This window comes from Lepidothrix coronata, unplaced genomic scaffold, assembly GCF_001604755.1.
Source record: "Lepidothrix coronata isolate B3197 unplaced genomic scaffold, Lepidothrix_coronata-1.0 Scaffold243, whole genome shotgun sequence".
Classification (NCBI taxonomy): domain Eukaryota; kingdom Metazoa; phylum Chordata; class Aves; order Passeriformes; family Pipridae; genus Lepidothrix; species Lepidothrix coronata.
In genome coordinates, this window is record NW_016690423.1 from 650945 (window position 1) to 671461 (window position 20517).

Below are 20517 nucleotides of genomic sequence, written 5' to 3' on the forward strand. Positions count from 1 at the left end.
TTACAGAAATGCTTAACTGTATTAAAGTCTCTTAAGGAAGTGCTAAATTCAAATTGATCAGAAATCCAAATATTAATCCTGTGGTAAGGACAGAAACAATGTTATGGAATTCAGTGGGCTTAATTTTAAGGCAGTGGTTTTGAAACCACGGAAGACACCGCCAGCCAAGCATCTAGAACTTCACTGTCCTGAAATGGGGACATTTTTAATTAGCCATAGCCAGGGATGGAGGGGAGGAGATCAACTCGACAAAAGTACCAGGTGATGGAGTACCCTTCCTCCAGGAGTGTGCAGAGCATCACATGCTGAACAGTCCCAAGGAGCAGCTAAAGACAGACCACAGCTTTTTGGAGACAAACTACAAGCAAAATACATGTTATTATTGTAGTCACTGCCCCTTGCATTAGGCCATCAGGTAGATGAGACTACTGACAAAGAAACCTTCCTCCTGCTCATAAACAACAACAGAACCTTAGACTAAAGAGACTTGACAGTTGTTAATATCAATTACACATGAAAAATATATCTTTGCAATTGCTTCTTCTTATATAATGCATTATTGGCACTGCTGGCATGTTCATTGTAACGCAACAGAGAAATAATTTATTTACATTGTTTGAGGCATGGAAAAAAAAGAATCTATGTTACAAGCAGAAGTTAAAGGTTGCCACTCTCTTGCTCAAAGTGTTTGAGGAGATGCCAAATGAGCTCTTGGTTTTGCATGAGTGTTAGCGCTCTGCAGAACCCAGCGTACACGTCCTCATTCAATATAAATTTAGCTTCAGGCATGTACCTAAGGATACAGCATTCAAGACTGTGGTCATCCTATAATGCAAAATAAAGCTAAATTAAAAGCTGGCCCAATGCATTTTTAATATTGATATGCAATAACGAAGCACCCATGGTATTAACCAGAGAGGTCCATAGGGAGAAGCCTAGAAGGAATCTCCACAGTATTTATGAACTAGAATACTCAACAACGGATCGTCAGTGATTACTACAGGAGTACTTAAAGCCAACGAGGACCTGTTGTCCTTTTGCACTACAGGAACTCATTCACGCTTTAGAGCTCACAGTGACAGTCATAAAAAGCAGTAATTTTACCAGCTAATAAATAGGAGGTGGCACAGCCAGCTCAGAAAGGTAACAGTGAAACGTGGTGCACTGTAACAGGCTGCTGTGGGTGCACTCCCAGCTGCTGGGGCTCTTCCCAAAGACCTCCAAGCGTGTTGTTTGCTAGAGGAGCAGGATGGTATGCACAAGGTAAGCAGGAGGCATCAAGCCAGCCCTGACCGATCCGGGATGATACAGCATTCCCACACGGAGCCCCACTCTGGCATTTCACTGGCTTTCAGCATTCAGGAGACTGAAACGTCAATGGATACTCTTTGTTCCCATACAACATTTATGTCCTCATTAACTTCTCTCAGCAGCCCACAATTTTACAGAAGTCAGTAATGCCCTCCTCGTTTGGCCTTTCCATGAAGCAAACGGAACTTGGCACTCCCCCTCTCCTCCGTGCAGGGTGTTTGACACTGCTGAGCTCCCCTGTTTGCACCTTCCCAGCTCCAATACACCCCTGGGATCCACTCTGTGCACTCTGCCATCCCCTTCAAGCTGTGCATTCCATGAGTGGCACATTGCATCCTGTAGTCTTTTCACAAGTAATTCCTAACCTTCTATTATTCTTTTGCATGCTACCTAACCACTAAGCTGATACTTAAGGATAACCCCAAATTATTCAAAAATCTCTTTCATAAGCAATAATGGCTAATTTAAAACCCATCAACACATACAGCTAGGCAGGACTGTGTTTCCCTGGTTTTGAGTTTCACCTGGCATTGTATTGTTCATTCATGGCACTTTCTAGAACTCCTGACATTCACAGCAGCAGTGTAATTTCAACACTCCGGAGTAACTCCAACTGTTTCCTCCCTAATTCAGTAATTTTTCCAGGTCACCTATGAACACAGGGAATGTTACTAGTCCTAGTTACACTAATGGTGAAATCTGGTCAGTAATACCTGTAACTGTCTGGGGGTTTTACCCCGTTTATTTACAGTGGATACCTGGGTGACATTCATCTATAAATGCTTATTCTGTAACAGCTTGGATACTTTAGGAGTCTTCAGTGAAAGGTTTTTTTCAGCCTTTTGAAAATACAAACACCACAACAAGCAGATCATTGTTCTCAATCTGCTTCTTCAAAGAGCTCTAACAGAACAATACTTCCTCTAAAAAGAGGTACTGAGTGTTTTCTACTGAAATTATATTCATTCATAACTGAGAAATGTTATCATTTTCCCATTTCATAAAAACGTGTCTTGAATTAATAGAAACTGCCAAAAGTGGCACCTCTGAGGATAAAATCTCCTCTATCACTGGAATACTGTGATGGAAGCTCCATGGTTAGGAGAGAATGACTCTCCTATTTGCATAATCTAATAAACAGAGACTGTTCCATGAAATAAAGTGAAACTTCTTAGAAACCAGAAGGTGTCATGAAGAAGGTTCTTGATACGGTACATCCAGATTTTGCAGCCCACTGAATGAAGTCCTTAGTTCTGCAGCTAAGTGATGAAGCACTGTCCAAGGGGCAGGTCACATTCCCAGCTTTTACAATATCCCATCGGGCCTGCCTTGAGATGTTCAGTAATACTTCCATTACAAGCCTTGCATCTGCTGGATTCACACAGCTCCATCTCTGTCAAATCAAATGCACCTAAACCACACTCTCATTATACAGGAAAATTTTACTCAACTCCCGGTCACTCATCATAACATGTTACACTCCAGATCCAGCTGCCAGACAAACCTGGACAACAATTGCCACATGAGTTTCCCCGAGTTAGTCATCGATTTTCCCCAGCACTTTGCCACAAGTAAAATTTGTCACTGCTGGTATTACCATTTATCACAGAAACAATGTAATTTGCCCTCCTACAGGAGCTACTGCACAGCTTCTCTGTTTCCCTCACGCAGAACACCAGGCTGTGCTACACTAGGACCCGCAGGAACAGCGTAGCTCAGAGCCTGCTCTGAGGCATCAAACCAGTGCCCTTTAATCAAGGCCTAAAGGAAGAGTGCTCCTTCCGATTGTGACAGACGTGCTTTTAAAGGGCTTGCAACACTCTTCTTTTAAAAAAACACTCCAGCCATTTGCTCTGACTCATTTCTAAGCGTAGGTCCTGAAATAAGATCTGAGGACACTTAATTGTGTTCAGGAGACGGGCAGGAGGAACGACAATAGTATGAAGAAATTAACACCCAGCTCAGATCAATCATGACTCAATTTTCGGAGCTGGTGTTCTTCGGGTGCCATGTGCTGAGTAACGAGCGACTTCATTAAGTTAAAATGGATCTTCAGCAACTATTTACAGGGCAGCTGCAGCCTGGTGTTCCTGGCATTTTCACATAGCCCTTCCATTCTACAGCTTCTGTACCTTCTCAAACTTACCACATCCAAGAAGGACAAAGTGCTAAAGAGGATTCTGCAGGGTATCTCTTCCTATTTCTACTATGAAAAATACATCTAAAACCTTCTTTCATCAACTCTTCATTTCATGGTAGTTAGTTTTGACCTTAAAGAAAAGATATGCAACACGCTCACTCCTCCAGTAATTAGAGACCCTACTTCCAGTATTAATATTTCTTATCCTATTTGTAGCCAGTTGTTTTTAACTAAGGGCTGAAATACAGAGCATCAGACAAGGGTGATTTGTAATGGATGCTTTTCTTTCTGTTTAATCAAAGTTCAATCCAATGCATCTTGAAAAGCCTTAAAACTGCAACAGCTCTTCGCTTCTGCTTTTGATCTCCCTGCAAAAGCATGACCACTACCAGATTCATTAAACACAGCTTGACGATTGCCCCCTGCTCAGGCTTTTTCAGCACACGGCATCCACAGCAAGCTCACGTTAATTCTGCCATTCCTCCCACTGTGCAAACAGCCCTGTCTGCTGGGAACGTGCTAATCAGGCTCCATAGGGCCGACTCACACACCATAAACACGTCACAACAGCAGGCTGAATTTACCAATTTGCTTTCCATTCCTGCTGTTCTCTTCCTCTCCTCACTTCCAGCTCCTGTTTCCATTTGAAACAAAACAAACAGTTTTTCCAGCAGGAACAACTACATCTTATGGAAAAAAACCACCCAAAACACTCAAAGTCAAAAAGAAGAACAACTGATTCTTTGCTAAGCATTCCCACATTTTATAAACCTGTGGTTTAGGAGCTAGTCACAGCCTAAAAGCACCAATATCACCCTCCTCCTGGTTATTAAAACACCAACTTTTGCAATACTCTAGTTTCCAAATCTCAGTGCCAGTGCTTGGCCTCTAGGCCTTTCGTTTCCCAGCTCTGGTGATTTTTAGTTAGCACAGGCACACTCAATTTATTCACACCCTCCAGCCACTCTCCTCATCCAGCTGCTGAGCACAGACTCAACCTCTGAAGTCACTGCAAAACTTCAGCCAACCACAACCATGTTTTGTTAATGCTCACACTGGATGCAGCGCTCCTCAACTCTCTTGATCATCACTGGGGAAAAAAGGGTTAAAGGTTTACCTCAAAAGCAAACAGAATCTTTAAAGGACAAGAACCTGTTTCATCTGTCTCCTGCAAGAGATGAAAAAGGCTACAGGCTCCAAGTTATGCCATTAGTAGCTCCCCCAGTCACAGGAAACCTTAGTCCTTCAGGCTCATTACAACCCACAAATTGTCCAGGAAATCCAAGCTCACCAGCGTGGAATGGTACTCGGTCAGGCGTGCCCAAGGTTAACCACCACAAATAATTCTCTTTCCAAACTCAATTGCATTAATGGGTGCATGGGGCAGTTGGTTTTAATTTGACAAATGACCACATATAACTTCACTGGTGCTCCAGATCTAAGAACCAATATTAAGTGCCTGAAGCAACCAAAAGATTTGGAGAATTTAGCTACAAGAGGAGCAAACATAAAGATGTGGGACACCAAGGGCTGCCAAGGGTTCTGTTGCCACACTCTTCCCATGACAGCTCTGTGTTCCTCCATCAGCTGCTTCCCAGACTGGTGATGGAATCACCATGCTCTGCCAGGATTACAGCCTCCTGAAAGCCTAGATCTGTCAGAGGTTCGACTGAGGGGGCATCCACTCAGAAAAATGTCAGCCCCTGACAGTTCCTGATGGGCTGGGCCACAGCTGCTTCAGCTGGGTCGGTAAGAGCCCAGAGTCTCAGCCAGGGAGAGCAGGGACAGCCCACGTGTGGGAAGAGGACTGTGCTTCCACACCCTACAGAAAGTGTGGCTGGAACACACAGTCTGAGAGAGCACCACAGCCCACTACTGGGTGACTCTCCTGAAAAGGGTCTACTGTCAAGTCAATCCTGAATTCTGAACTCAATGCCAGAGAAAGAGCTTTTGCAGTGTCCTGCTCCTATTAAAAAACCAACAGAAGTAATCAGCATAATTCAGAAAAATACTTTGCAAACAGATGAAACAGTCTAGCCTTTCTCCACTGTGTTTTTCAAGTCAGTTTATTGTTGTCTTAAACTAGACAACTGGTCTTCCATTTCACAGCAACACCTTCTCTGGCACTGCTTATGATTAACAAGCATATCTATGGCTAAGTGAGTATTCTTCTATTCCAGCCAACAGATCACAATCTCCTCCCCAAAACAGGAGCTGTTTATGTAAACAAGAATATCCTGTATTTTCCATCCTCTTTGTAATGTCGACAGCTGTTTGGGTATCTTCTGCTTTCTGTATTGCACTCACCTGAACACTTTCCACAGAGACACAAGTGGAAAAAAACCCCAGCAACCCAGTTTCTTAAAACAATAACTGGATTTACATAGCTTTAAGTATTCTACACTCCTACAAAAGAACACGGTTCACCTACCTTTAAAGAAACTTTCATAAGCACAAAGCGTGATCACATTTCTACAGTTTACCAGCATACCTCAATTGCTGCTTTTGCAGCTCATTAGTTCTCTTACAGTTTGCCAAAAAAGCACTGAGACTGTTAGGGGAGGATTGACAGACATGTACGACAGCAACATCCACCGCCAGCATTTCAGAGTCACTTTAGAAAGCACTTCAAAAGATACAACTTTGTTGCACAAATAAATGAGTGACACATTTTCTCTGTAAAAGCTGAGGAAAGCAATGTCAAGACAGAAACGCAAATATCTGACTTTTCAAAGACTGTGCACGTTTGTTAGCAAACTAAACCAAGGACGATTACCTGTTTTGCAGAGAAATAGAAGGACTTGGGGCAAGATGTTAGCAACACATTATAGAGAAGTGAAAGTATGTTTAAGCTTCTTCTGGCCAGAAGACTGAAACCTCAATGAGCAGTTTTTTAAGAACTCTGTTGATTTTTCTGCCACTGTGTACAAGGCTGAATTGAAAAAGCAGATAAAGCCAGAGTTTTGTAACAACTATGCTCATAACTGTGAGCATTTAAAACTTCATGCAGCCCTCCTCTACTAGCTTACAATGTACACAGGCAGTCGTTACATGCAGAAAATGGAATAGGTACACATTTGTTGCAACAAACAGCATGACTTAGGAATTGCAGAGTTCCTCAAAAGCACCGAGTTGGAAACTTTCCCCCACCTTGAAAAAACCCCATACCTTGATAAATGGCACTGTCTTGTAGCCTTGCTGATACCCATCTCCTTAAGCCAAGGTCTGCAGCAACTAGGTAGCATGCAAGGTACAACCTTCCCCATGCCTCTTTCATCTCCAGCTGAATTTCATAGTAGGAAATCCAAATACAATCCATCTCTGCTGGAAAAATATAACTGGACTGCCAGCTCACTTCACAGACTAGACAGGAATTTATTCAGGTCATTCCATCCCAGAGCAATTTGCCCTATTTAGGCAGAAAATTAATTTATTAAGAATCAGAAATAAGCCTTGATTTGACTACATTTACTTTTCCCTACATTACAGATCCGTAAGTGTTAAGAGCACAGACATTCACAGATAATGTGACGCTGGAGAGCCCTCAGGACTGAAAATCCCTCTGTCTATGTTCAGCTGTACCTGAACCCCCTGCCCATGGGACAGTCACCTAAGCTCCCTTTATTCTCATCACTTTGAATTCCTAGGTCCAAAGAGCTCACTTTCCTCATTACTGTACACAAAAATAAAAAATTGCTTCCACAGAGAAAAAAAGCTGGGTCACTGTCACAGGACACTCCCTTCTGGAGGGAACTGAAGGTCCCATATGCAGACTGGACCCTCTTAGGGAAGTTGCTGCCTGCCTGGGGCCCAGGTTAAAGATGTGAAAAAAAGGCTTCCCAGCCTGGCACAGCCCTCAGACCATTGTCCATTATTGATTTGTCAGGCAGAGAGCGATGAAGGGGCAACAAGAAGTCTGAGGACAACCAAGGGAGACTTCAGTCCTGGCCCACGGGGAGGCCCCAGCTGACTGGAGCTTGGCAAATGTGATGCCCATCTACGAGAGGGGCCAGAGGGAGCATCCAAGGAACTACAGGCCCATCTGTCCAACCTCAGTGCTGGGGAAAGTCTTTTCCAACCTGAACAAGTCTATGATTCTAAATGCTTGACAGGAAGGGAAACCGGTTTTGCTTGTAAACTTAATGTTTTAATACTAACTGAAGTAATTCAGTCAAGGAAAATACCTTGCTACAGGAATTACATAACCAAATAATGAGTGAACTGTAGTAAATGCACTTGGATTTCAAAGAGTTACATGTTGCAAACCTTTGAGATACGCTGGAAAAGATTCATAATGCATTTAATTCTCCACCTCTCGGTTCTTGAAAATTGGAGCTAATCGTGATTCCAGTCATTTATTTAAATAAAGGTTTAGTCAGTTCAGGCAAAGCCTACTGATGTGACAAGCAAGCCAACTTCTCTCTAGGCTGATCTGAAAAGGAAGCACTTCTGTGAGCAGGGGTATGATTTTACAATTGCTGTACACTTTGAGGTTCACCTGCTTTAGCTGTCTTTTCCTTCTGGCCACTTCAGAGTCCTGTGTCCAAGTGGGTTATGAACAACTTGGACTGTAAAAGCCATCTTCATATAACAGAATTAGATACTGAAAAGATGAACAATGTCTTTCTTACCACAGTGGGCCTATTGTAACAGCCCCCAGGCTCTGGCCTCTCAGATACAGCCTTGGTCCAGCAGCAGCAGCAGAAGTGCCACTCAGTTCCCCTAAATTCAGAAAGCTGAGCAAGTACCACGATGTAGTATATTAATGGCAAAAAAGAATCTCTGATGGCACAGCTGTGCCACAGCTAAGACTCCAGAAATGTTAAACTCCAGCTTCCCTAAATACAACACTCAATATGCTGTACTATAATTAATGGCCTCATCTGCTTACAAATGTGTCACAACTATTTTTGCAACTAATCTCTCAAATCCAAGGAAAATAGATATTCTGTACATACAGATACTCTGGTTGGTATCTTTGGATCCCCAAGTATGCCATCTGTATCAGAGGAGCTTCAAGCACTAGAGCTGCATGTTCAGCTGAATATGTTGCAAATTTTTTTACCAGATGCTGCATATATACTTGCAAGCAGATAAGCCCAAATTAAAAATAAGGGTGTTTAATAAGAACACCAAGTATCTCCCCAGGGAGGCTGCTCTAGAGCTCAGGACTGCTTTGGCTGCTGCAGGGAGAACCAAAAGCAAAATGGAATCTCTTGAGAATAGACCCCAGTGCCTGGGGTCTGTGCACATGTGATGAGGCCAGAGCATCACAAACAGCCTGTGCAGAGAAAAATCAGGTTTGACCAAGGGACAGTTTGTTTTACTTTGTTCTGATCCCCACAGGAAGGACCCTCAGCACACAATGTGAATAATAAGCAGTTCAGAAAACAGTGTAAGAACTGAGCTGTTGCTGGCATGTCCTTCCTTCAGCTTCTCTCAGGGGATCAGCAGTCAGAGAGCTCAAGGCACAGGGCACTGCACATCTCAGGGCACTGCACATCTCCAGCCACAGATCTGTGCTGTGGCCTGAGCAGGTCACTGTTCCCCTGATGCAGACACTTGCAGGGAACTTTTTCTGCAAAATAACATCTGTGATCCTAACAGTGATTCACACCTGATTCTGCTCTTGATATTCCCACCATGCTTCCTGGTCTTCTTCTTTCTTGCAAGGCACATTACCCTGTATCCATGCTGCATTTGTCTTGAGTGTGCTTTCCTTTGAGGAGGTGTTATGGGTATAAATGTACCTTAGCAAAGCAAAGCTTTGAAACGTATCTTAAGAGAGTATCAGAGCTCAGAGCAACACTAAACCCAACACACCTATAATATTCCTAATTCGATCTCTCCAATCACTTTGTAGCCTTGCAAAATGTCTGAGCTACAACCTACTTCAAACTAGGCCAAGAAGCCTAAAATCCTTACTGGATTACTGGATATTCCATCAAGCAAGAGACATAGGAAATGAACAGGAATCTCTCCCTGATAATACCATGCATTTGTTCCAAAGGATTAACTTCATTTCAGCAACTCCCCAGTTCAACTGCCTCAAGGGAACACTTATTTCCTGCAGTTTGAATTAAGGACATTTATCTAGCATTCTATATTACTGAACAAAAGCAAGCTGAAAAACATTGAATACCTCAAATTTTGCTCACATGTGCTACAGACATGGACTTTTAAAAAGACAAGTAGGAAGTCATGGATCTGTTGCAGAAAAGCACCCTATAATCTACAGCAACTCTCCAGACTTCAGCCCCTTGCCATGGTGTTAAAATATGTGGACAACAGGAAAATGCAAAGCCCCTACTTTTAACACTCTCACTGCATCTTAAAGGTGCTCTCTCCTCCAAGCTTGTATGGGCTTCATGTAGAGAAGATCTTTCCTCATACTGACAAACTGAAAAAGAGAGTTTTTGCTATAGTGAATAGAATAACTTGGACAAAAAAAGGTACCTTTGGTATTATTTTGTGTGTACACATGTAAACACACGGTCAGGCCTGAGTAAGCACACTCATGGCTAAGCATCCCAGAGAAAGTAGATGGGCAGTTCAGGGGTGAGACAGAGAATGCTTTGGAATGGATAAATCATCTGCAAAAAACATCTCTTGATACCCTCACTCCTTGGATCTTGCTCCTGAACAAGTTGGGAGTTAAAATTCCATATGCTATTTTTAGTAAATGTACAGAATCACAGAATACACTGAGCTGGGAAGGGACCCACAAGGACCATCGAGTACAACTCCTGACCCTGCACAGAACCATCCCCACGAGTCACACCCTGTGCCTCAGAGTATTGTTCAAACTCTCCTTGAGCTCTGTCAGCCTTGGTGCTGTGCCAACTGCCCTGGGGAGCCTGGTCAGTGCCCAACCACCCTCTGGGGGAGGAACCTTTTTCTAATATCCAACCTCAGCCTCCTCTGACACAACTTCAGGCCATTCCCTCGGGTTCTGTGATAGAGAGGAGATCAGTGCCTGCCCCTCCTCTTCCCCTCATGAGGAAGTTGTAACTGCAGTGAGGTCTCCCCTCAGTCTCCTCTTCTCCAGCTGAACACCCCAAGTGCCCTCAGTGTCCTCACACGGCTTCAAATCAAGGCCCTTCCCCATCCTCACTGCCCTCCTTTGGACACTCTCTAATGGCTCAATACCCTCCCTCCATTGTGTCCCCCCAAACTGCCCCAATGTTGAGGTGAGGCCGCCCCAGGGCAGAGCAGAGCAGGACAATCCCCTCCCTGATGTCCCAGGACAGGGTTGGCCCTCCTGGCTGCCAGGGCACTGCTGACTCAGGGCCAACTGGCCACTGACCAGGACCCCAGGGCCCTTTCCTGGCCCTGCTTTCCAGCCTCTCATTCCCAGTCTGTCCGTACATCTGGGGTTGCCCCATCCCAGGGGCACAGTCCAGCACTTCCCCTTGTTGAACTTCCCCTTGTTGGTGATTCCCAGCCCTCTGATCTGTTGAGGTCTCTCTGCAGGGCCTTCCTGCCTTTGCTATCTTAGCAAACAAATAAAAACAATTTGGAATGGATCCTAGAGGGAGGAAGGAAAGGAAAACAAAGCAATGTGAGTGTCTTAATCCTCCTGGCAAGGGATTCCAACACCAGTATGACTCCACCAACGTCTGGACCCAGAGGAACAGTGGAATGGGGAGCACAGTACCCAGGAAAAGGGACAGGAACAGAGAAGTGTATCAGAGGTTTAACTGCATTGTCATTTTTTTTCTGTAACAGTTAGATCTGCACTAACAATTTGACTCTCAATATTTCACTTTCAATAACAAAAAATCCTTGTCTTTACTTAGAAGGTGGTGCTTTCTCTGTGCCCATAAACAAGATTTTGAGCATTAGATAGAAACAGTGGAAGTCTTGGTAACAAAGTAAAAGAACAAACCAAATCAATCCCTCTCTGCAACTGTTGTGCAGCTTTCACTATTAAGTCAGAGTTGGCCACAGTATTTTCTTCTTTTCAGAAGTGTAATTGAAAGCAACTGTGATATCCTCTCTCACCTCATGTCATCCAACCACCCCTAAATCAATGCAGACAAAACCTTCTCTAAACTCCTTTCAATTTGCTGTGAAATTGGAGAAATTTTCTTAGAAAGGAGGATGACTATATACAGCTCTGTCAAATGGCAGGATGGGAAAATATCAGTGAAGCATATAAACAACAATAAAGAAACTTAGGCTAACCCAAGGGTACAACTAGAAGGGAGAAATGAGGATGGATAGCAAACAAAGCTTCTTGACAAATGAAAAGCATTCGGCACTCTCAAGAAAACTGCTGTGATCTCTGTTCCTTGAGAGTTTTGAAACTAGACACAATAAAATGCAAGAGAACCATCTTGCACTGGCAAGGAAACAAATTATATGGTGAATCCTCTCTATTCCTGATCTCTAGTTCTCTGAAGCATTGCATCAAGACATTGAACTAATATCTGGTGTGTTCAATGAAGGTTGGGAATTTTCTGCTTTGCTGCTGCACTACTTGCAGCTTTCAACATAAATTCTACCTCCACTCTACTCACAGGTGGAAGAACTAGGACCTGCTCCACATCAGCATCAGGAAATACTGAGACATTCTGGTCCCCTGCTCAAAGCGCTGTGCTGTCACCACTTGACTGGCCACAATTCAACAATCAAGAGCTGCAAATTTACAACTCAACTTTAGGCTTCAAAACATTTGCTGTAGTTTACCTGTGTAAAATCCAAGCCACCTGCCACGGAATCAAAGTGCCAGAAGGACTCTCATGCTCAGTAGATATGGCAGCAACTGTTCCATTGACCAAAAGTCCCAGGAAGAACTTTGTTCAGTTTCTACAAGTGGTATGTAGAAATAAAACTTGTATTTTTAAGCAGCAAAAAGCCTCACCAACACGATCAATAGGATTATAGGACATAAGTATGTCTGGCACCTTTTGCCAGGGCTGAGATATGAAACAATACCTTGGTTTAGAGTGCCAGCTTTATTCCCATTTACCCAGCATAACTGGTCTGCTGGGCACAGTGCAGCAGGAATACTCCTGCCAGCAGCCACCGAGACACGAGTTACCTGTCAAACCCAGCAGTACAAACCCCAGTGCTGGCACCTGCAGGTACCTGTGTATGCACTGAGCACCAGCCCCTGCCATTACTGCTGTTCACTGTGCCAGCAGATTCACAGCCAGCAAACCTACTGAATTACAGACCTGGCTTTAATTTGATGCACTGGCATATTTCAGCATCCTTGCCTGTGTGCTCCTCAACCTTGCTGCCTGAGCCTGCGTGATAACAGATTTTCAGGGAAGTGTAATAGTTGATGCCAGCTGAAATTAACCCTATTTTTAATTATATAGCAGCTACCGCAGTTCCTCAGAGAAGAAACTGTAATTTTACATTTCTCTACAGAAATCTTATCTCAAGAACCATACACTGGCGTGGAAGATCCATCATTAAGTAACCACAAAAAGCAGGTCCAAATTAAAATTCAATCATGAGCTACATTCTCTGCTTAAATGATTATTAACTAAGTTACCTGAAAATTCACCCAGCTAATTCAGACCTCTCAGCTAAACATATGAAATGGCCTCTTTGGTGAGGAGGATAAAGAAACACTGACATGGCAAAGAACTTCAGATTTGGAAACAACTGAAAACTGTTGAGAGCATCTCAACTCTAGTTTTTTCCTTTAATATCTACAGGATCAGATTTTGCTTAGGCACTAAACCAGGTCTTTCTTGATGAAATTTGAGGTACCATCTGAGACACATTACGCACTGAATTTAATAACCCAAAGCAACTAAAGAATTTGATTCATTTGTGTTTAACAAAATCCCACTTCTTTACAATAAGCATAATTTAAATCTTCATTCTTGATATGCTTCAAAAAATAAATCAAGAAATACAGTAAAAATTGTGGCAGATGTATCAACCCAAAAGGTTACCACTAATGAATCTATTGAAAAAGCAGTTTAGCACCATTTATTGCCACCATGACAAAATATGACAAGCCTGCAAATGAACACATTGGATACATAATGTTAACATCCATGTTCTGTCAGGTCCTCCTGTGACTAATCAAAATGCAGCTTTGATTGCTGTGACTAATAAATAATCCTGGCTAATAAAATTGCTGTATCTTGTAATTATGGCAGTGTGAACACTATCTTAATTATAGCAGTTTCAGAGCCTCATCCATCAATCAGTGATGAGCAACACTTCTAAAGGTTCACGAGCAGAAGAAAAAAGACCCAGTTGCCACTTGCAGAGACGATCAGCAAAGCTCAGGAAGACTCCCTTCACTTCACAGAATGTATAACCACCGTCACCAATCCGTACCAAATTTTGGAGTGCACAGTGTGCTCAGACCTGGCTTCCAGCTGCCCATGGTGGGAGCTACCACACTGCATTTGTTGGGATGAACACAGCAATCTCCCATAGTATCTGAAAAGAGACAGAACAGTTACTTGGATACACAACTGGTGTTTCAATTTGAGACTTTCAGCATTGGGATTGCCACTGCAAGGCCAGGTACTATCCTGCTTGCAGAGATATTGCACCCTGTGATGAAAGTGATCGAGACACAGGCAGGAAAACTACAGCATTCAGGCTTTGGAAGATTTATCTGAACACAGAATGAATGGTACCAACAATCTCTTCCTCCAGTTGCCACCCAAAATAAATGTATTCACGACATTGTGCTAGAGTTTCTCAGTTTGAGCCAATACTGGAAAAGTCTCACAACATATTAAGAAGTTAATTGTGAGGTGGAGGGAGAGTTTTACACACAATTTTTCTGAAACCTCAAAGTTATCTGCATTCTTTTCCACCAATTCTAATACTCTTGGAATTTAGTGAAACTTTGATGCTCATGGAACTGTAGTTACAGGGAAAGAAATTGTTGCTTTTCAGTGTGGGATACAATGACTAACCAGCAGCTTTTCTCTTCCATTTCTGTGGCAAGCATGTTTTTTAAATCACACTTCTTAACAGTGCAAAGGCAGTAGCCAGTAGAGTTCAGGCACTGTTTACTTCCCCTAATTAAGAACTGGAAAAGAGGAAAGAAGGTGTCCCTCCCCCATTTCCTGGCCCTACACAGATGGCTGGGTGTTGATCAGACCAGTGCCACCGTTGCACTTGTTAGTTTTAAAAGGGCTGTTCTTCCAGTGCCAGTATTAAATATTCCTCCAGAGGACTGAACACAGTTTCTAATAACAAATATGGTGAAAAGGGAGTCTCTCCTTCTGCAGAAAGCACAGACTGCAGGAACTGTCAACATATTAAGTTTTAAAATCAGGGTACCATTACCATGCAAACCAATACACAGCACAAGCTCCTGAGCGTGAGGGCAATACAAAAACCAAAACTACTTCATTACCTGCTTGTCAAAGCCAGAAGCCAAGATGAAAACCTGGAGATTTGAAGACACAGGGACACTGACCTCAGCAGGAGCATGAATGGCAGGAGGGCACCAAGAGTGCAGAGGACTAAGGCTGGACATGCAAACTGCTTCACTTTTATTATCATCTAAGGAGGAAAAGCAGAATGAAAGCAGATAAAAAATTGTAGCGCACTCCAACAGGGAAGTGAAGGTCAAACTCAGCAAGAGACAATGCATTCTAATGAACATTTCCTTCAACTCTTGGAAGATTAAACTCAGTACATCTTCAAATCCCACCAATATATTAAACTGCTCCAAAAAAGAATTTATCAGACATACAAACTGTAGAAATATCTTACTTTGTCCTGGCAGAGCTTCTCAAGTGCAAATATCAGAAAAAGTCTTAGGACGTGTATCTATAACCAGAAAAAACCAGTCATCCTACCAAACAGGAACCATCACTGCAAGGAAACAGAGTTAACAGTCAATACTATTCCCATAAGAAATAAAAGAAGTCTTCAAATTTGTGTTGAAACACGAGTATAAAGTCTGCTGCTAAAGATCAGACCTGCTCATTTGAAAGCTAAAGCAAACATATCTAGTAGGATGGAACAGATCCCCGTGCCAGTGGATTAGAAGGCCCACCAAATATCAACTGACTGAGGGTTTACATACATTTATTCAATACACACACACAGGTTTAGATCAGTACAGCTGGTCCACTGCTCACATTGTTGTTCCAAGGTCAGCGCTCAGCATCTTGCAAAGGCAGACCCAGAGAGGGAAACACATAAAATGAACAGTTAAGAGCTTAAAACAGTGTCTTAAAACAGTGTCAAACAAGCATGGAATAAACAAAAAGTCAAACCAAAACAACAAAAAGGCCCCCATAACGCCAGAGGCATGAAAATTAATTCCCATGTACTCATGGTTTTCCTGCCTTTGCTCCATGGACGTGGGGCAGTGATGTCAGGGCAAGGATTTACATACAGGAGACAGCTCTGACTGAGTCTCCAGCTTTGAACTGGGATGTGTATCCACCATCCTATTGTGTATGACACACCTCAGACTGCAAACCTACTGCAATGGACCCACCACACTTGTGATGGGAGGGTAAGGCACTGAGTCTCAATTCACTTTTTCAAGTGTTTGTGAGCAACACGTACAGAACTGAATGTTTTTCAGGCCTTTCAGCCATACAGACCCAGCTGTCAGCTCAGGACACTGCACCAGGTAACACACTGAGACTCACACTTGTGAAGTTACATTACTAAGCCAATTAACATTTAAATAACTCCTTTTCATGATGCTTGAACAGACAGGAATCTGGTGCAGGAAAATTCTCCTGTTTTTTTCAGCTGCCAGTTTTTCCCTCTTTAAGGCACTGGTGTATTTTACCTTCAGGTATCACAGTTGCAACACAGTGTAACTAAAGAAGAGAGTTCAAAGAACTTGCGAAACCAACATTTCTAATTCTTAAAAGAAAGTTTTCCAGGTTATATTCCAGTAAAATTGATGCCTTCCAAGGATAAGTCTGCAGAAGAGGATATATGAATGATTAATGGATGAGAACACACTGTGGGCATAATAGATGATAATGCCTCTTCACAACAAAAACCAAAATGAACTGGAGTTGCATGCAGTGCACACAGTATTCCCAGCTCTTAATGTTGCTATAAAATGTGCTTTAGGTCTTCCAGGTCACAGATTGTAAAGATGGACAGACAAAAAAAAGGAAAGTGTGAGGTAACAGTGCAAATGACCACACTACATATTCTTTCTCTATGACCATGGCCAAACAACTTGAACCTAGAGTGACTTGCACAGAGGAAAAATCACTCAAAAATTCACAGTCAGACACCCATCTCCTGTTACCCACACACTCAGCATATTCTGCCATTTCAGCATTTAGTTATTTTAATCTTCTCTTCACACTTTCAGCCTTTACCACAATCTGCCTCCAGGGTGGGACCATATTCAGAGCAGCTATGAAATAAACAGTTCTTTTCATACTGTTTTAATCTCTTTTAATTTTTCCTTCTTCACTACAGCACAGATCTTCAGCTGCTAGTCTTTGGTTTAAAAGCAGGCAGCCCTGTCAGACAATTAGCAAAAGGTCTACCTGAGGGCTTTCCTGGGTAATTTACAGCTTGACTGACCTATAAAAAATTATAGGGAAATAAGTCTGTGGTACCTAAAAGTAATGGTTGTTTGTTCAGTTCAGCACTACTTAATTACTTTCCTTTAGTTCAAAGTAGAAAGGAAATAATTTATTCTTCAACTTCAAAAGAAACTACGAGGATGAAAAATGTGAAATTCTTAGTATATTAAAAAAGCAATACCTGCAAAAAACCCCCACCACTCTTCTGCTTTATAGACATAGGATAGTTTCCCTTCTAAGTAGGGTACAGGAGTCTAATGAGTACATGAAGCATATTACACAAAAATAAATGGCATTAAGGCTTAAAAGATGGATAGGTGTGTACTTAACATGTAACTGTTTGTGACAGCCATCCCCATGGATTCCATTATATAGTTACTGACAGCCATAAAGGAGGCCTGAAGCTGATGCAGGGTATCACATACCTCTACAAACATGGATTTGAACAAGTTTAAAACCTAAAAGAGTATAGAAACTAAAATTATTTTAAATCTAATAAGCATCTTTTCCCATTTCTACCACAATTAGCAAATAAAATAAATATATAGTGACATTTGGCCTAAGTGCATTAAAAATCCATCTTTTTGTCTTGTGGTTCTTGAACGCTAAGAGACCATATGGGGCATAGGGCTTACTGGGAGCTATTGAGCACTACCCACCTTGCTGGGCTCTTTTCTTCTTTTATTGTTGGCCAAGAGATACTGTTTGCAGACCACAGAATAAAACTGCATCTGTAGTGGAGACATGCCCACGTATACATGTGTGTAAATATAGATATAGATATAGATACATCTATGCACATCAGCCAGTGAGGTGAGCTCAAAATGTGAATTTTACACATGATGTTGCACAAAAGAAGACTGGAATACAAGATCCTCTAGCTCATGTAAGGATAATTTTATTGCAAAGAAATATTTTCTATAAAGGCCTTTGAGATAATTCCAGAGTGTTATAAATGCTGCATCTAACCCCATAACGACCAAAGCAACTATAAGCTTGGACTGACCAGAGCAAGAAGTAGAGTAATGGAATATTTAGTAAATCCAGGAAAAATAGATGCCTACCAGGGACAAGATCTAGTCTTTAATTTGCAAGCTATATGAACTTTGCAATCGCTCTAGTTCCAAAACATACTTTCTGTTCCCAACAGCAAAGCATTCGTGGTTGGTATCAGGGAAACAAAAATACTCTGTTATTCAAGCTGAATGACTGAGCTGAGATACCATCTGGACAGAGATGTTCTGTCCAGACTTGATTTCCTAACAAATTGATTTTGCCCATTTGGTCAACATACTTTTCCTTTTTTCTGCAGTTTGAATGACCTGGTTTACCCCAGACACATTTTTTTTCCAAAGTGAATTTCCAAGTGAAACTAATCCATGCAGAGAATATCTGTGTGCTTTTCCAATAGGGGCAGAAAGAAACACAACCACACAGCTTCTGGATTCCCCACTACAGCACTGAACAGAGTTTGCCAGCAGCCTACAGAAAGGTATTTACTGAATACATTGAAGAGAAGGCAAAGGGAACCACAAAGCTCATTGATATTCCTAAAGCAGAAAGGATTAATTTATTTAATAGATTGCTGGCTTACCAACTTACACCTGATGCATAAGTGCTTCCTCTGTTCCTCACCAGCCCCTGTTCAGCTGAAACACGCCTGCTTCTACCTCTTACTCCAGCTGTAATCACTGGCTGTTAGTTTGTGCTGATGGGTTTTCTTACATCTCTTTTTTAGAAGAAGTTTTTCCCTTGCCAATGCAAATTCTGCAGTTATGGACAATTACCAGGCTGGGGAAGGGCATTTGGAAAGGGGACAACAGCCACCTTTAGACTATGGATAAGATCTTTACAGCTGTTATTTAGCTTTGGTTTTCTGTTTAAAGAAACTTATGCAAAGACTGTGCCCCCTTTCCCTCTCGAGTCTGCCCTCGGATTTTCACGACTTACTCAAATAGCACCAGAGGAATCAAAGATAACTTGGTTCCTGAGAGTTTTATCAAGACTGATGGGCAGAGAAAGCAAGTCTGTAAGTGTTCAGACTGGAAAAAACTTCCCAATGCAGACTTCCATGAAATATCCAGAAAGAAAACTTGAGCTTTGGAGGGAGGCGTCAGAACTGGTAGCTGTCAACCTCACGATGCATCTTTAAGAAAAATGATCTTCAGGTATTCCTGCAAGCACAAGAACATATTTTCTTCCTCCCTTATTCCTCCCAACTGCACATCACTTCAAAAGGATCTGTAACACTTACTTGCATATCTTAGCTATTTCCATTGAAATGCACCTAAAAGATGCTGAGTTGATGATTTCACAAACAGAAATCTTGAGCACGGGAACAGTGTGCAAGCACAGCAGTGTCACAAGCACCCTGCAGATACTCCTTAACCTTCTGCTCAAAACAACTATAATTAGAAGAGATTTGTGAAAACAAGGATATAAAACTTGAGAAGTTGAAGCCCCCTCTACGCTGGCAAAGACTGAAGCTATCAGCACGTGTGGAAAATGAAACTATTCAAATACTAGGTAGCAGGACCAATATAAAAAAAAAACAACCAACCAACCAACCAAAACCCACAAAAAACCCCTAAAAAAACCAAAACCAAACAAAAGCACAAAAAAAACCCCAAATCTGGGTCAAATCTACATGCTAATTTCAGGTTTCACCTCCAGACAGGCCTGAGGAACAATGGCAGGCTGTGATGGTAGATTGTATCTATTTTGGAACAGGTATGGCAATCTTCCTCCTCCTGCCTCTTGCACTAAGGAAAAGAAGGCTGTCAGTTAAATGGTTATTGCTAGATCAGGACCCTAATCCTGATCTAGCTGATAGATCAGGACCCTAATCCTGATCTCCTGCCACTCCACAGCCATCAAGGCAATCTCAACCTTTGGGAAATTAATCTGCCACTATGCAGCACTTGACAGACTGAAAACCTGACAAGTAGGGAGCTCATGGAAGCAAATTTATCTTCCTCCCCCGCTCAGCAAACATGTTACTGCTGATCAGAAAGGCAGTGCATAAGTGCTTACATACAGCATTAGTTCCTGAAATGCTCTGAGGCATTCTTAAGTATTATCAAGTTCCTAGATGTAAAACTATGGGTACATTTAGTTTGGTATTTGAGCAATTGAGAATTCCATTCATTACTGCTCTGATTCAATGACCTTACACACATAATCAATGGCTAAACTGATAAATGGGAAGACTTCTTAAAAATCTATTTCTTGAGTGCTGGAACTAAATGTTTTATTCTCGACAGCTGTAATTTATAATTTAGTGACAAGAACATTTGTTCCAGCTGTTCAGACCCATTTCACACAGCAGAGAAGGGAGCACACTGTATTTCCAAAGCCAGACGCTGCATTTGGACTGGGAACTGCCTGATTTATTTAGCATATCAAGTTATTAGCTAACTCAAAACAATCAGAAGACATTCTTAATGTTCATAATTAGAACACTCATCATGGGAGTTATGAGGCTGGAGTTCTTTAAAGCTTCAGAAATAATAAAGTGCCAGAAAAAAGTAAAACAAACTAGTAGCTTTTAAT

General features: G+C 42.1%; 1 long non-coding RNA gene across 1 annotated transcript; it reads right to left on the reverse strand.

The window, feature by feature from the left end:
• Positions 1–13477: 13477 nt before the first annotated feature.
• On the reverse strand, positions 13478–15266 carry LOC108507169. Its single transcript, XR_001878013.1, has 3 exons — positions 15164–15266; positions 14802–14950; positions 13478–13867 (listed from the first exon to the last, which is right to left on the reverse strand). It is a non-coding gene; the product is annotated as an uncharacterized LOC108507169 (long non-coding RNA).
• Between the last annotated feature and the right edge of the window lie 5251 nt (positions 15267–20517).